The 18,623-nt window shown below is 40.5% G+C and overlaps 1 protein-coding gene across 1 annotated transcript in view; it reads left to right on the top strand.

The window, feature by feature from the left end:
* The window catches only part of LOC141224344 (uncharacterized), an 859,055-nt gene that overhangs the window by 454,643 nt on the left and 385,789 nt on the right, over nucleotides 1–18,623 (top strand). The window lies entirely within an intron of this gene.

Raw genomic sequence — 18,623 nt, 5'->3', positions numbered from 1 at the left:
GTTCCAAAATTTTATTTATCTCTCTTAAATCATGTACCATCCGGTACCTAGCAGCTGACCCCTCAGTAGATTTCTTTTTTTACGGGGTACAACGGTGTATTGGCTGGTGACTTTACTTCTATCAGTACTCCAGTTTTTAGATAATCTTTTATCTGTTCTCCTATGGCGTGTTCTTGTTGGGCACTAATAGGATACTGTCTCAATTGGGGTAGTGTCACACCTGGAACAGGAGTGACTTTTACTGGAGCTATTGGCATTAGTCCTACATCGGTGTCATGTTGTGCCCATAATTTTTCTGGTACCTCAGAAAGATCTAAAATAATTTGGGTAGGGGCAGGATCTTTCTCATCCTCTAAGGCTTGGACTTTTACAATGTTTTCTAGAGACTCTTGGTCATCAGGCACCAAAATTTGGACTCTACCATCCTTTGTCTCTTACCACTCCTGCTTTTCTAGCCCGAATGTCCTCCCATAGTTTCCTGTTAAACCTGTCATGCCTTGCTACCTGAAAAGTTTTGCAAACTTTCCCTAAATTCTTAGTTGCTTCTACACCACACCTTTCTTTCACGATTGTATAGACATCTTGTTCATCATTTGTGGTCTTAGTCTGTTTGTTGCCCATTTTTCCTGACTATTCTTACCTTAGGAGGCTTTTTGGGTTAGATAAAATATATTCTATATTTTACCTTTCCTCATTACCTATTCTGTCCTAAGGAGCCAGTATCTTGTTGCCCATTTTTCCTGACTATTCCTACCTTAGGAGGCTTTTTGGGTTAGATAAAATATATTCTATATTCTACCTTTCCTCGTTACCTATTCTGTCCTAAGGAGCCAGTATCTGAAACGGTTTCTCTGGACCGTTTTGTCTGAAGTGTAGAGTAATTCTAACACACATATATATGGCAACAAGGGCAAGACCAACAATACATAAAATGAACCATACAGTCTCCATTATATATCGTGTCCCTGGAGTATTATCATTACTTCCATGGGCTCATTCTGTCAATCTCTTATCCGTCAAAAAGGAGGACAAAGGTTCGGGAGTTAAGCGTGAGCGAAGGTTTCCCCGAAAGGACACAACCTTATGACTCAGTTAGGCAATCTCCGTAATACTTATGTCATCTACCTTAGTGCGGCTTATGAGGCTATTCCCGACATCCACATCTCTTTCATACCATCCGTTCCATAACCTTCTCTGACCTCTCCTTCGGCAGATCCTACAGTATATACATGAATGACCCGAGCTATAGGTATCCTTCTCTACTAGTTCCTCAATCCCAACACAAGATATGCATGAAATTTACGGACTATCGCAGAGCAGATGTAAGAGAACTAACAGTGTCTCTTACCTGGCCAGGTTTGTCATCTGCTGTTCCGATGTCCCAATCTCAGCGGTTACTCGTGCCGGTCGATGAACTTGAAGGAATACGCAGACCTCGGGTCCCTGTTTCGGGCGCCAGGAATTGTTAGGATCATTCAGCCATGGAGGGTCCTTGTTGGAGTCGGGGTATCCCCGTAACAAGAAATACACAGACACGTAGTGTATAATCAAGTACTGGGAAGCCCCTGAGCGCGTCTGCCTCTATAGGTGCAGTCCCTTTATTTATATTAATAATCATAGTTTGTTGTCATACATGCGCAGTAAAATGCCTTTGTTTCACAGGCAGCGAAATGATGATTCATAACAGTGGAATGTTGATAAGAAAGTTTCATAAACAGAAAAGTGATAATTAGTAGAAGGTTGCTGAGACAGCTAAAACAAGTTACAATCTAGTTTCTGGGCGTCAGTCCAAATGTCCAGATAAGGGAAGAATAACTTCATCTGTGTCTTACATCGTAGTCTTGCGTGAAGTACAACTCCCATCATCCTCTCAATACCATTCACTATCTTATTATTTACACTGTTTACACTCATTCACACATTTTTGATTATACCAAATTCACACAATCCAATCACTGATAATATTCATTCATTAATATTTTTAGATATTTTTTTAATTAAAATTATTACAAAAACACTGATAATATTCTTCAATCAAAAATGTATACCAATCAATCACTACAGACATCTCTCAACTAAAATTATTATAAAAACATATACTATGTTATTGCGGAGAATGTTTATGGACTTAGATGGGTTTAGATGTTTTGTATATAATTCCGGTGCCTTGGCACGCCCCCTCTAAACTCCGCCACCACCATATGGGGATTTCCAACAGAGAGTGCGCATGCGCGCGTAAACGGGCCCGTTTGACTTCCGGTTCTCCGCAATAGACACGGCATGCGTTCCATCGCATGCGTGTCAGGCGCAGTGAGTCCGGAAGTCCCTTTTGTTCAGAGGGCACCTATGTAACTGACGCATGCGCCACAACCACTCTGATTGATCAGACAGATTACACACAGCTGGTGAGAACAATATAAAAACGGTACATTGTGAACATTAACTAACGCCCCCTATTGAAGAAGCCCAAGGCGAAACGGCGTCGTCGGGGTAGATCTTAGTCTCATCCGCAGGAGCTATACATTGAGCCATGTAAGTACTCTCATTTGAATCACTTTGTCTGCTACATGCGAACTCTAATTGATTTTGCCTCTATAAGCACAGCACCTTAACTATGAGATGAATTAATCGCTGCTAGTCTTATTCCCCCATTTTTTGACATTACTTTGTCTGGAAAACTCCTTAATCATGAAATTAATTAATTGCTATCAGTTATATTCCCCCTTTTTTGATATTATTTGGTCTGGAAAATACTATAAAGAACCTAGCATTTATATACTTGTATACATCTATATCTAGTTAAACTTTATTATAGAGGAAAAAAAAAAAAACTCTTTGCACTTGCACTTTATACTTTTTTGAATTTTTGAGTAAGGGGATTTAATTCATATTTAGAAAAAAGTATATATTTTTCAGTACTTTATGATTAGGGGATGAGTGCAATAGAAATGGAGTAAAAGCATTTTTTGACATAAATTATTTAAAGAGATAACGTACTATAATAATAGAAGCTTGTAATTGGGATCTGACTGTGATTTTGAAAGTACCTGTGTTTTATATATATACAGTACAGACCAAAAGTTTGGACACACCTTCTCATTTAAAGATTTTTCTGTATTTTCATGACTATGAAAATTGTACATTCACACTGAAGGCATCAAAACTATGAATTAACACATGTGGAATTATATACTTAACAAAAAAGTGTGAAGCAACTGAAAATATGTCTTATATTCTAGCTTCTTCAAAGTAGCCACCTTTTGCTTTGATGACTGCTTTGCACACTCTTGGCATTCTCTTGATGAGCTTCAAGAGATAGTCACCAGAAATGGTTTTCACTTCACAGGTGTGCCCTGTCAGGTTTAATAAGTGGGATTTCTTGCCTTATAAATGGGGTTGGGACCATCAGTTGTGTTGTGCAGAAGTCTGGTGGATACACAGCTGATAGTCCCACTGAATAGACTGTTATAATTTGTATTATGGCAGGAAAAAAGCAGCTAAGTAAAGAAAAATGAGTGGCCATCATTACTTTAAGAAATGAAGTTCAGTCAGTCCGAAAAATTGGGAAAACTTTGAAAGTGTCCCCAAGTGCAGTTGCAAAAACCATCAAGTGCTACAAAGAAACTGGCTCACATGAGGACCGCCCCAGGAATGGAAGACCAAGAGTCACCTCTGCTTCTGAGGATACGTTTATCCGAGTCACCAGCCTCAGAAATCGCAGGTTAAGAGTAGCTCAGATTAGAGACCAGGTCAAAGTCACACAGAGTTCTAGCAGTAGACACATCTCTACAACAACTGTTAAGAGGAGACTTTGTGCAGCAGGCCTTCATGGTAAAATAGCTGCTAGGAAACCACTGCTAAGGACAGGCAACAAGCAGAAGAGACTTGTTTGGGCTAAAGAACACAAGGAATGGACATTAGATCAGTGGAAATCTGTGCTTTGGTCTGATGAGTCCAAATTTGAGATCTTTGGTTCCAACCACCTTGTTTTGGGAAACGCAGAAAAGGTGAACGGATGGACTCTACATGCTTGGTTCCCACCGTGAAGCATGGAGGAGGAGGTGTGATGGTGTGGGGGTGCTTTGCTGGTGACACTGTTGGAGATTTATTCAAAATTGAAGGCATACTGAACCAGCATGGCTACCACAGCATCTTGCAGCGGCATGCTATTCCATCCGGTTTGTGTTTCGTTGGACCATCATTTATTTTTCAACAGGACAATGACCCCAAACACACCTCCAGGCTGTGTAAGGGCTATTTGACCAAGAAGGAGAGTGATGGGGTGCTACGCCAGATGACCTGGCCTCCACAGTCACCAGACCTGAACCCAATCGAGATGGTTTGGGGTGAGCTGGACCGCAGAGTGAAGGCAAAAGGGCCAACAAGTGCTAAGCTTCTCTGGGAACTCCTTCAAGATTGTTGGAAGACCATTTCCGGTGACTACTTCTTGAAGCCCATCAAGAGAATGCGAAGAGTGTGCAAAGCAGTCATTTAAGCAAAAGGTGGCTACTTTGAAGAACATAGAATATAAGACATATTTTCAGTTGTTTCACACTTTTTTGTTAAGTATATAATTCCACATGTGTTAATTCATAGTTTTGATGCCTTCAGTGTGAATGTACAATTTTCATAGTCATGAAAATACAGAAAAATCTTTAAATGAGAAGGTGTATCCAAACTTTTGGTCTGTACTGTATCTATCCTGAATGACACTTGCTAAAAGTGTATTGAAACCACTACTTGATGCCATCCGGAAAAATGGCCTGATGTATTCCTGGGGGTACCCATTCCACCTGTATATTTTCAAAGATCCAAGCAACAGGAGATGTTTCTGTGATGTCCTGGACATTCCCAGAATCCATATATCTGACTGGCCACCTGCTCCACCATTGCCACAGAGAGTTCCAGCACATCACAGAAGGCGTTCAGTGGATCAGGAACTTGATGGTGATGCAGCCAGATGGGAGAGGAAGCTGCCAATCATATGAGCTCCTGAAATTAATTTAGTCTTCCCTGATGAGAGACAGTTTGCAGATGCTTACTTATTTCTTTAAGCATATAGTTAGATATATCTAAATAGAGCATTAGGTGCCACTCTTCCACTATATAGAATGTCTAAGTTCATATAAGATCTTAGACCAGGATATAAGTTGAGTTCACGAGATACTACTGTAATATCAGGCTGTATTACATTACTTGCTTTATATTCCATGGTTCCACCTAATAGGAATCCTAGAACTGAAAGTTTGACTTGCGCCTGTAACGACAACCCCCACTTAGGGACTTGCATTGGGATCTGCTTGTTTCGCAATTTCCTACTGTTTTGATATATTCATAATCTATACTTCTTAGACACTGAGAGGTAGACGTTACTATCTACCGTCTATACTTCCTCTTTTCTCTTAATCTTTCTCTCTTCCATTCCTCCTTTTTTTCATATAATATGGCACAACTCAAAACTTGTTCATTAAATGTCAGAGGACTTAATGTTCCAGAGAAAGGAGCTCAAGTGTTTTATCGTAGGCATAAACAGCACGTACATTTTCTCTTTCTTCAGGAGTCACACTTTAGAGGCGATCATATACTGTACCTCAGATTACTAATAGATATTATTCATCTTGGCGTCTCAGAAAAATGCTGTTTTGAAGTCTAAGGTGCTGAGTATAGGCCGCCACAGATCACTGCTGCATACTATTGTAGAAACACTGTCTGACACGGAGGGGAGGTTCGTGTTTGTTAAATCTCCATCTACTCCAAAATTTTGACTTTGGCAAACTTCTATCTCCCTAATTGTGACCAAATTAAGACATGCCGTCATTATTTAAACAACCTAAAATATTTTGCGGAGGACCTTATCATCATTGGAGGTGACTTTAACTTTGTCTTGGAACCGTCTTTAGAGGCATCCTGGGGCTGGTGTCATCAATCTAAAACACAAACGTAAGCTTTGCTAATTGTGCTTTGGTCTCAACCGGTCGATGTATGGAGGATACTACATCCAGACGTAAAGGATTATACCTATTATTATCCTTTACACAATACACTGTGTGCAGAATTATTAGGCAAGTTGTACTTTAGAGGATTATTTTTATTATTGATCAACAACTATGTTCTCAATCAACCCAAAAGACTCATAAATATCCAAGCTTAATATTTTTGGAAGTTGGAGTGGTTTTTATTTAGATTTGGCTATTTTAGGAGGATATCTGTTTGTGAAGGTAACTATTACTGTGCAGAATTATTAGGCAACTTAATAAAAACCAAATATAATCCCATCTCTCTTCTTTATTTTCACCAGGTAAACCAATATTAGTGCACAAAATTTAGAAATAAACATTTCTGACATGCAAAAACAAAAACCAAAAAAATTAGTGATCAGTATAGCCATCTTTCTTTATGATGACACTCAACAGCCTTCCATCCATAGATTCTGTCAGTTGCTTGATCTGTTTTCGATCAACATTGCGTGCAGCAGCCACCACAGCCTCCCAGACACTGTTCCGAGAGGTGTACTGTTTTCCCTCCCTGTAGATCTCACATTTTATGATGGACCACAGGTTCTCTGTGGGGTTCAGATCAGGTGAACAAGGGGGCCATGTCATTATTTTTTCTTCTTTTAGACCTTTACTGGCCAGCCACGCTGTGCAGTAGTTGGATGCATGTGATGGAGCATTGTCCTGCATGAAAATCATGTTTTTCTTGAACGATACCGACTTCTTCCTGTACCACTGCTTGAAGAAGTTGTCTTCCAGAAACTGGCAGTAGGTCTGGGAGTTGAGCTTCACTCCATCCTCAACCTGAAAAGGTCCCACAAGTTCATCTTTGATGATACCAGCCCATACCAGTACCCCACCTCCACCTTGCTGGCATCTGAGTCAGAGTGGAGTTCTCTGCACTTTATTGGTCCAGCCTCTGGCCCATCAAGAGTCACCCTCATTTCATCAGTCCATAAAACCTTTGAAAAATCAGTCTTAAGATAATTCTTGGCCCATTCTTGACGTTTTATCTTATATTTCTTGTTCAAAGGTGGTCGTTTTTCAGCCTTCCTTACCTTGGCCATGTCCCTGAGTATCGCACACGTTGTGCTTTTTGATACTCCAGTAACATTTCACCTCTGATATATGGCAAAACTGGTGGCGAATGGCATCTTGGCTGCTTCACGCTTGATTTTCCTCAATTCATGGGCTGTTATTTTGCGGCTTTTTTGGCCAACACGCTTCTTGCGACCCTGTTGGCTATTTGCCATGAAACGCTTGATTGTTCGGTGGTCACACTTCAAAAGTTTGGAAATTTCAAGACTGTTGCATCCCTCTGCAAGACATCTCACAATTTTGGACTTTTCAGAGCCCGTCAAATCTCTCTTCTGACCCATTTTGCCAAAGGAAAGGAAGTTGCCTAATAATTAAGCACACTTTATATAGGGTGTTGATGTCATTAAACAACACCCCTCCTCATTACAGAGATGCACATCACAAGATTTACTTAATTGGTAGTTGGCTTTCAAGCCTATGCAGCTTGGAGTAGGACAACATGTATAAAAAGTATCATGTGATCAAAATAGGCATTTGCCTAATAATTCTGCACGCTGTGTATGCATAGCCATATAGTCCTTTTCTTAATTAGCCGTCACTTGCCTACATGGCAACCTACATCTCAGGTGGGAACTGCTGTATGGTCAGATCATGCTCCTCTATATTGTAATCTGACTATGCCGGACTCCACCAAGGCTTCAGATGTTGGAACCTGAATGATAATGTGCTGGAAGACTCACTCTGTATCTCAGACCTTCTTGAGACTATAGACTCCTTCAAATATATGAGCATTTAAATGGGAAGCACTCACATGCGTCCTCAGAGGGATAATAATAAAACATAGATAAAGGCTAAAAAAAAAGGAGAGAACAGCTAAAGTCTCCCATTGGCTTGAGCGGATTGATCTCCTTAAGAAACAACAAACGATCTGCTTCCCTCTAGGTATATGTAGACCTGCTTAATGCTAGAAGAGAGCTAAAGTAGTTTCATGAATGGGGTACTCGCAAATATTGTGTAATTTCAGGGCACCTACTTATGGAAGGAACCAAGTGGAAGCTTCCATTCTCGGTACTAGATATGGGGCCTCCTCGAGAAAATGACTTAAAATGTTGTACACTAAAGTTAATATATAAGGCGTGGGAAAGGGGTAAAAATATTCTGGGATTTGGAAAATGCACAAACTGTACTCCTTTATGGCACAACTATAACTTACCAGAGCTACAGAAGCTAAAAAATGTTAGTGAGTGGGAGGATCGGGGTATATGTTTGGTGTCTCAACTCCTGAGGGATGGATTATTCAAGATGTTTGAACAAATAAAAGCAGATTTTAACCTTCCGCATAGGGTGTTTTATCAATATCTGCAAATACGTCTTGCATATAGTTCATAACTAGAACAAACGCCATACTGATTGACATCACCCAATAGATACCATTACTACATCGTTGGATACAAAAGGTCTAATATCCCTTATTTATAGGCAGTTACTGGCCCTACATTTGGATAAATATCCTTTGATAGATAAGACATGGGAGGAGGATGTGGGTCCCTTATCTGAGGAGCAATGGGGGAAATACTGGATTTGACACCGAAACTTTCATTGTCAGAGTCACAAAGATTGTCCTGAATTCTTTTCATTCATAGGGTATATAGATCCCCAAGTATTTTATTTAAAATTGAAATACAAACGGATGACACGTGTCCTAGATGTGGTCAAAAGGATGCCCACCTGATGCATATGATGTGGGAATGTGTAAATATTGGCGACTAATGGAACGTAGCGATCGCTCTTGTACTATCTGTATTTGGGATACAACTTCAGTTGGAACCTAAAATCTGTATCCTAGGACTCCTGGGAGAGGACGTAGACCCAGACTCCCATATGGAAATAGCTAGCTCAAGAATATTATTCCAAGCCAGATAGTTGTTGGCACTACATTGGATAGACAATTCTCCCCCAACGATAACAGAACTAAAACCAAGGATAAATAACACTCTATGCTTGGAAAGTGGAGCTTATATTAACCCCTTTACCCCCGAGGGTGGTTTGCACGTTAATGACCAGGCCAATTTTTACAATTCTGACCACTGTCACTTTATGAGGTAATTACTCTGGAATGCTTCAACGGATCCCCCTGATTCTGAGACTGTTGTTTCGTGACATATTGTACTTCATGATTGTGGTAAAATTTCTTCAATACCACTTGCGTTTATTTGTGAAAAAAACGGAAATTTGGCAAAAATTTAGAAATTTTCAAAATTTGAATTTTTATGCCCTTAAATCAGAGAGATATGTCACACAAAAGAGTTAATAAATAACATTTCCCACATGTATACTTTACATCAGCACAATTTTGGAACCAAAATTTTTTTTTGTTAGGGAGCTATAAGGGTTAAAAGTTGACCAGCGATTTCTCATTTTCACAACAAAATTTACAAAACCGTTATTTAGGGACCACATCACATTTGTCGTGACTTTGAGGGGTCTTTATGACAGAAAATACCCCAAAGTGACACCATTCTAAAAACTGCACCCCTCAAGGTGCTCAAAACCACATTCAAGAACTTTATTAACCCTTCAGGTGCTTCACAGGAAGTTTTGGAATGTGGAAGAAAAAAATGAACATTTAACTTTTTTCACAAAAATGTTACTTTAGACTCAATTTTTTTTATTTTCACAGGGGTAACAAGAAAAAATGGACCCCAAAATTTGTCGTGCAATTGTTAGAACTCTCCTGTTAGTTTTTTTTTAGTTTGCTGGTCACATGACCATTTTTGCCTATTTAATCCGGCTCCGCCCTCCTGGCCTTGCTGGACTTCATTGTATTTACTACTCTTGAGCTAGCTTGGTGCTCTGTTACCGTTCTCTGTTAGTTTTGCTAGGTCTTCTGACCTCTATGCTTTTTGTTGTGTGTTTGTCTTTGCTACTATTTCTGCTAGGAGGTGTCCAACTTATCCCAGTCCCTAGTTCTTGTAGGGATCCCTCCCTCACATCTATAGGTCTTCGTACAGACTAGCCAAGGACTTTAGCGGGTCTGATCGCAGGATCAGGTTCCCCGTTACATCGTAGGGATCTAGTTTAGTTATATTGTAGGGACAGATCTCCTGTCTTTCCTTAGTTCCTGTAGCAGATCATAACAGCAATTTCCCCTGGGCACGCAGATACCCCATATGTGGGGAAAAAACACTGTTTGGGCGCACAGCAGGGCTCGGAAGGGAAGGAGCGCCATTTGACTTTTTGATTGTAAAATTTGCTTGAATAATTAGCGGACGCCATGTTGCGTTTGGAGAGCCCCTGTGTGCCCAAACATTGGAGCTCCCCCACAAGTGACCCCATTTTGGAAACTAGACCCCCAAGGCACCTATCTAGATGCATAGTGAGCACTTGGAACCCCCAGGTGCTTCACAAATTGATTCATAAAAATGAAAAAGTGTTTTTTTTTTTCACTTTTTCATTTTTACGAATCAATTTGTGAAGCACCTAGGGGTTCCAAGTGCTCACTATGCCTCTAGATAGGTGCCTTGGGGGGTCTAGTTTCCAAAATGGGGTCACTTCTGGGGGAGCTCCAATGTTTGGGCACACAGGGACTCTCCAAATGCAACATGGTATCCGCTAACAAATTGAATGGAAAATCGGCTCAAATTGTTAGAGGACATAATGTTGCGTTTGGAGAGCCCCTGTGTGCCCAAACATTGGAGCTCCCCCCACAATTGACCCCATTTTGGAAACTAGACCCCCCAAGGCACCTATCTAGATGCATAGTGAGCACTTGGAACCCCTAGGTGCTTCACAAATTGATTCGTAAAAATGAAAAAGTGAAAAAAAAAAACACTTTTTCATTTTTATGAATCAATTTGTGAAGCACCTGTGGGTTCCAAGTGCTCCCTATGCATCTAGATAGGTGCCTTGGGGGGTCTAGTTTCCAAAATGGGGTCACTTGTGGGGGAGCTCCAATGTTTGGGCACACAGGGACTCTCCAAATGCAACATGGTATCCGCTAACAAATTGTCGGCTCAAATTGTTAGCGGACACCATGTTGCGTTTGGAGAGCCCCTGTGTGCCCAAACATTGCAGCTCCCCCACAACTGACCCCATTTTGGAAACTAGACCCCCCAAGGCACCTATCTAGATGCATAGTGAGCACTTGGAACCCCCAGGTGCTTCACAAATTGATTCATAAAAATGAAAAAGTGTTTTTTTTTCACTTTTTCATTTTTACAGATCAATTTGTGAAGCACCTAGGGGTTCCAAGTGCTCACTATGCATCTAGATAGGTGCCTTGGGGGGTCTAGTTTCCAAAATGGGGTCAATTGTGGGGGGAGCTCCAATGTTTAGGCACGCAGGGGCTCTCCAAACGCAACATGGCGTCCGCTAACAATTTGAGCCGATTTTCCATTCAGTTTGTTAGCGGACACCATGTCGCGTTTGGAGAGCCCCTGATGTTCCTAAACAGTGGCGCTCCCCCACAATTGACCCCATTTTGGAAACTATACCCCTCAAGGATTTTATTAAGGTGTATAGTGAACATTTTGAACCCAGAGGTACGACACAGAATTTGATAACATTAGGTCATCACATTGAATAAGTTGTCATTAGTCTTGAGCGCAAGTGCTCGCTACTTGAGTTTGCATCGGATACTCGGGTATGCACCATGTACAGCGTGTGCTCGAGTGACATGCTCGAGTCCCTGCTGCGCATGTTTCACGGTTATTAGACACCCAAAAAAAAACATGCGGGGATCGCTCGTGCATGGCAGGCAATCCCCGCAAAGTTTTTTTGGCCGCAAAGCATATGGGGTGGAGACTCGAGCACCCGTGATACTCAATGCATACCCGAGCACCCGATGCAAACTCAAGTAGCGAGCACTTGCACTCAACACTGGTCGCCATATCGTCATCTTTTTTTCTTACTTTTGAAAAACATCCCAACCCCATCACAACCCTAACCCCAAACCCAGCCCTAACCCTAGCCCAACCCTAACCTGAGAGTTTATTTTTTACGCCGTTCCTCATGCGGTATAAGTGATTAGACGACTTTATTCTTTGGGTCGGTGTGATTACAGCAATACCAGAATCATATGGGGTTTTTATGACTGACAGCTGTCACACACTAAAAGACGCATTTTTTGTAAAATCTAGTTTTTGCATCGCCATATTTTGAGAGCTATAATTTTTCCAGATTTTGGCAGACAGTCATGTGACGGCTTGTTTTTTGCGGGATGAGTTGATGTTGTTATTGGTGCCATTTTCAGGCACGTGACATATTTTGATCGCTTTTTATTCCGATTTTTGGGAGGCAGAATAAACAAAAACCAACAATTCAGGAATTGTTTTTTTTTTTATTATTATTCTGTTCCGCGTGTGGTAAAATTGATAAGGCAGCTTTATTCTTCGGGTCAGTACGTTTACAGCGGTACCACACTTATATCGTTTTTCTATGTTTTGCACTTTTACATAATAAAAGCAATTTTATAGAAAAAAATATTTTTTAGCATAGCTTTATTCTGAGAGCTATAACTTTTTTATTTTTCGGGTGATGGCGCTGTATGGCAGCTTGTTTTTTGCGGGACGAGATGACGTTTTCAGTGGTACCATTTTTATTTATATTTGTCTTTTTGATCGCGTGTTATTCCATTTTTTGTTTGGTGGTATGGTGATAAAGCATTGTTTTTTGCTTCGTTTTTTATTTTTATTTTTTACCGTGTTCACTGAAGGGGTTATCTAGTGGGACAGTTTTATAGGTCAGGTTGTTCCGGACGCGGCGATACCAAATATATGTACTTTTATTGGTTTTTTTTTTGTTTTTTTTTTTACTAATAATATTTATTGATGGGTACATTATATTTTTATTTTTGGTGGATTATATATATATATTTTTTTTTTATATTTTTGCAATTTTTTTTTCCACTTTCAGACAGTTTATACACTTTATTACTTTGTCCCACTCTGGGACTTTCACTTTTTTTTCTCTGATCGCCTGCATGGCACAGGAATGCAGCACCATCCCTATGCCATGCAGGCTGTCAGCGCTGGACAGGGAGAAGCTTGTTTGGAGATGCACTGCGCATGTCCAAAAAATCTTCCTGCTGCCTGGTGACCCGGATGTTGTCATGACGACATTGGGTCGTCATGGCAACATCCTGGAAGCCGCGGCATACATCGCTGGAGGCCGGAAGAGGAGGTGAGTATCTGCGATCACCTCCCCTTGCCACCGCAATGCTGCGATCGACTTCGCTCCCTGTACATAGTATCGGGTGACAGCTGTGACAATCAGCTGACACCCGGTGGCGATCGCGCCCGCACAGCCTGTGTGCGAGCGAAATCGCCAGCGCGTAAAAATACGTATCAGGTCCATAAGGCCCAGGGCACAGATACGTACTAATACACCCTTGGTCGTAAAGGGGTTAAAGGAACACTCTCAAGAAATCCATACACATATGGGAGCAATGGTTAATTACCCCAGGTATTGCTTCAGAAATACTATACTGGACCATTTGTACATATCCCTGCAGTAAACCAGGAATTTATATCCTTATACCCAAGGTGTCAGCAAATAATAATTGTCTCAGTCCACACAATTGTCCCTTCTTGGATATATTCTTTTTCTATTGATGTCCCAATAGGGAAAAAAAATAAGCCGTCAGGAAGTATTCAGATATTTATGTACAAATGTAAAATTACTATTCCAAAACCTTGTACTATAGAGCGATATTGGGATTTATATCATTGTAAACCGGTTCTTGTATTGTTTACTGGTTTTTCTTTCTTTTTATTTTTTTTTTGTCACAAAGTTTATATGACAAAAACAAAATGTTGGTCTTTCTTTTGTTAAATAAAAATGATCTGATTGAAAAAAAGAAATAATAGATCAAACATATACAAAATATCAAGATCGCATGCGAAGTTACTCGTATGAATTCACAGATAAATGTGGTCTCTCATTAACAAGGAGGTTACATCCACAAGTTTCCAAAACAAAAGGGGCACCCGGCTATAAATTCATAACCCCACTGACATAGCGGAAGCATTTCATAGCTGTTATAGCTCACTACATAATATTCATGGAAAATACTATGACATGCCACCTTATAGTCTTGAAACAAAAATTGACAAATATATTATGGACACTGCCGTTCCTTCCTTACAGACCCCTGAGCAGGAGATACTAGACAAAGTTTTCACTGAACAACAGATAGGGAATGATTTATTGGCCTGTCCTATCAGGAAGAGCTCTGGGCCAGATGGATTCAATAATAGATTTTATAACATGTTTGCACCTCTGTTATTACCATTAGTGTTCAATAATATCTCAGAAGACTCCCCTTTGCCCCCCAATCACTTGAGGCTCATTTAACAGTTGTATCAAAGCCTGGAAAAGAACTAAACGCCTGCCCTAATGTTCATCCAAATTCATTAATATATACAGTACAGACCAAAAGTTTAGACACACCTTCTCATTTAAAGATTTTTCTGTATTTTCATGACTATGAAAATTGTACATTCACACTGGAGGCATCAAAACTATGAATTAACACATGTGGAATTATATACTTAACAAAAAAGTGTGAAACAGCTGAAAATATGTCTTATATTCTAGGTTCTTCAAAGTAGCCACCTTTTGCTTTGATGACTGCTTTGCGCACTCTTGGCATTCTCTTGATGAGCTTCAAGAGGTAGTCACCGGAAATGGTCTTCCAACAATCTTGAAGGAGTTCCCAGAGATGCTTAGCACTTGTTGGCCCTTTTGCCTTCACTGTGCTGTCCAGCTCACCCCAAACCATTTCGATTAGGTTCAGGTCTGGTGACTTTGTAGGCCAGGTCATCTGGCGTAACACCCCATCACTCTCCTTGGTCAAATAGCTCTTACACAGCCTGGAGGTGTGTTTGGGGCCATTGTCCTGTTGAAAAATCAATGATGGTCCAACTAAATGCAAACTGGATGGAATAGCATGCCGCTGCATGATGCTGTGGTAGCCATGCTTGTTCAGTATGCCTTCAATTTTGAATAAATCTCCAACATTGTCACCAGCAAAGCACCCCCACACCATCACACCTCCTCCTCCATGCTTCACGGTGGGAACCAGGCATGTAGAGTCCATCCGTTCACCTTTTCTGCGTCGCACAAAGACACGGTGGTTGGAACCAAAGATCTCAAATTTGGACTCATCAAAGCACAGATTTCCAGTGGTCTAATGTCCATTCCTTGTGTTCTTTAGCCCAAACAAGTCTCTTCTGCTTGTTGCCTGTCCTTAGCAGTGGTTTCCTAGCAGCTATTTTACCATGAAGGCCTGCTGCACAAAGTCTCCTCTTAACAGTTGTTGTAGAGATGTGTCAGCTGCTAGAACTTTGTGTGACATTGACCTGATCTCTAATCTGAGCTGCTGTTAACCTGCAATTTCTGAAGCTGGTGACTCGGATAAACTTATCCTCCGAAGCAGAGGTGACTCTCGGTCTTCCTTTCCTGGGGCGGTCCTCATGTGAGCCAGTTTCTTTGTAGCGCTTGATGGTTTTTGCAACTGCACTTGGGGACACTTTCAAAGTTTTCCCAATTTTTTGCACTGACTGACCTTCATTTCTTAAAGTAATGATGGCCACTCGTTTTTCTTTACTTAGCTGCTTTTTTCTTGCCATAATACAAATTCTTACAGTCTATTCAGTAGGACTATCAGCTGTGTTTCCACCAGAGTTCTGCACAACACAACTGATGGTCCCAACCCCATTTATAAGGCAAGAAATCCCACTTATTAAACCTGACAGGGCACACCTGTGAAGTGAAAACCATTTCCGGTGACTACCTCTTGAAGAGAGAATGCCAAGAGTGTGCAAAGCAGTCATGAAAGCAAAAGGTGGCTACTTTGAAGAATCTAGAATATAAGACATATTTTCAGTTGTTTCACACTTTTTTGTTAAGTATATAATTCCACGTGTGTTAATTCATAGTTTTGATGCCTTCAGTGTGAATGTACAATTTTCATAGTCATGAAAATACAGAAATTTCTTTAAATGAAAAGGTGTGTCCAAACTTTTGGTCTGTACTGTACATCAAAATATTCTCTAATATAATTGCATCATGGCTCTCCCACTACCTACTCTCAATTGTTAGCAATGATCAGGTTGGCTTTGTTAAGGGTAGAGAAGTGCGTGATAATACAAATAAAACGTTGTTAGTTTCACGTGCAAAAAAAACAGGGGATCCCAATGTGCCTTGTTTCTGTGGACGCTGAAAAAGTGTTTGACAGAATGAACTGGACTTTCTTGAAGAGCACCTTACGAAAAATTGGGTTGGACTCTTGTTATCTAAAATTCTATCCTTCTACACTGACCCTAAAGCTATAGGGTAAACGGCCTTCTATATGACACATTTTCTATTAAAAATGAGACAAAGCAAGAGTGTCCCTTATCACCTCTCCTATACACATTGGTGATGGAACATTTCGCGGTAGCATTACATAAAAATCCAGATATTAGTGGAGTTACTATAGGCTCACATCACTATAAACTAGCTCTATACGCAGATGACTTGTTGCTCTATTTTCAAACCCAATGATCTCATTTCCTTCTATACTAAAGGAATTCGAAGAATTTGGCCAAGTAAGTGATTTTAAAGTCAACTACTCTGAATCAGAAGCGATAACATAAGACAACAGCTAATTTTTAACTTTCCCTTTAAGTGGCAGAAAGACACAGCTAAGTACCTCGGTACACAAATTCCAGGGAACATGGATGATCTGTATAGTTTAAATTATATCACTGTCCTTGAACAAACTCTTCAAAATTTAATGAATTATAAGTTCAAACCCTTGTCCTGGTTTGGTTGTATTTATGTGATAAAATGGACATTTTGCCAAAACTTATTTATATATTCCAGACCATTCCTCTCTGCGTTCCTCAGACCTTTTTCTCCTATCTTGACAATGCTATTAGGTAGTATGGGGAACGTCGAGGTCTAGGATACATTTTAAAATATTGTGATGTTCCAAAAATAAAGGGGGGTACTAGTATGCCTGGCCTAAAAAAAATTACCATCAATCTTTGATTCTTATGAGAGCAGTGGACTGGTTCACGTCTGTGGAACATAAGCAATGGGTGAAACTGGAAGGGGACATCTATCCGTGGATACTCACATCTCTACCTTGGATCGACTACATACATGTACAAACTAAACAATTACCAATACCCATTCAACACATTTTGAAAACATGGGATCAAGTCTTAATCTCTTCATCTATACCACATAGGTTGGGTCCCTTAACGCCCTTGTTTGGCAACCCAGATTTTCCCTCTGCTTCAGGTACGGACTCATTTCTAATCTGGGACTGATCTGATGACCTTAGATTGAGACATGTTCTCATGGGATCAGGCTCTTTTCCTTCCGTTATAGAACTTCGTGGCTCCTTTCCAATTAGGAGTCTATCCTGCCTGGCTTATTTCCAGCTCAGGTCATTTATAAATTCTCACATGTTACTAGTATAAAGGATGAACTCACTCCGTTTGAACCCTTAATCACTCAAGTAGGTCCTTGTACTAAACTTCTATCTTGCATACACAAAGCAACACAAATGGACACCAGCAATGACCCTCTACCCTTTACTGGGGTTGGGAGAAGGAATTGGGTCATCAAATTTCAGAGAAGGATAGGCAAAAAACATTCATACTCTCCCACAAATTATCTATTACTTGCCGTGCCCAGGAGAAAAACGATAAGATTTTATCTAGATGGCACCATTGTCGCACTGTGCTACGTAGCATCTTCGGACTTGTGCTGGCGGTGTGGTGGTGCAGACGGGTCTGTGTTACATATATGGTGGGAATGCCCATCATCATCGGATTCGGTGGACTACTTTGGACCTGCATGCTTTTTTTTGGGGGGGGGGGGGTTGGTTTAATAAAATAGTGAACCAGGAAAAGTGATGGGGAGTGTTTATTCAAATTAAGTATTTTTCCGTGGGTGTTTTTATTTTTGATTACTGGGTCAGTAATGGGTTTGTCTGATAGATACCTCTCCATTACTATCACCAGGGTTTGATGCCAGCTGTGATTTTTGACAAACCACAGCGGACATTAACCCTAAGATACTTTACACCAATTGTCAATGCATCTGGGCAATTGGGAAGAGCAAAGGCAAAAAGCCATAATTGGTGCATCTCGTGATGCGCCACTTCTAGGGTGGCTATGAGCTGGTATTTTTAGGCTGGGGAGGGCCCAATAACCGGGGACCTTCCAAACTTGATAATATCAGCTCTCAGCTGTCTGCTTTACCTTTGCTCGTTACAAAAAATAGGGGGACCCCATGTTGTTTTTTTAAAATTATTTATTAGGTTAAACAAGGCTCAACTCCCTTTAGTTCCACATGAAAGGCTCTAAAGGGTGCAGATTTATAACATATAGGGAGTTGTGAAATGATATTTCAGCAGGACATCTATCTATCTATTATCTATCATATCTCTAACATCTTTCTATAGATATCTGTATATAAGATTGTTTTCTTAGTTTTATAAAGCAGCTTTAAGTTACACAGAGGATTATAGTAAGTAAAAGACGATGTTAAAAGCGCATTGTATATGGATGCAGGCGAGAAAAACATGGCACACTC

This window comes from Phyllobates terribilis, unplaced genomic scaffold (genome assembly GCF_046119375.1).
Source record: "Phyllobates terribilis strain yellow unplaced genomic scaffold, ASM4611937v1 Scaffold_391__1_contigs__length_1789467, whole genome shotgun sequence".
Classification (NCBI taxonomy): domain Eukaryota; kingdom Metazoa; phylum Chordata; class Amphibia; order Anura; family Dendrobatidae; genus Phyllobates; species Phyllobates terribilis.
The sequence above is the reverse complement of the archived record's forward strand: the minus strand, read 5'-3'. Positions and strand labels throughout refer to the sequence as shown.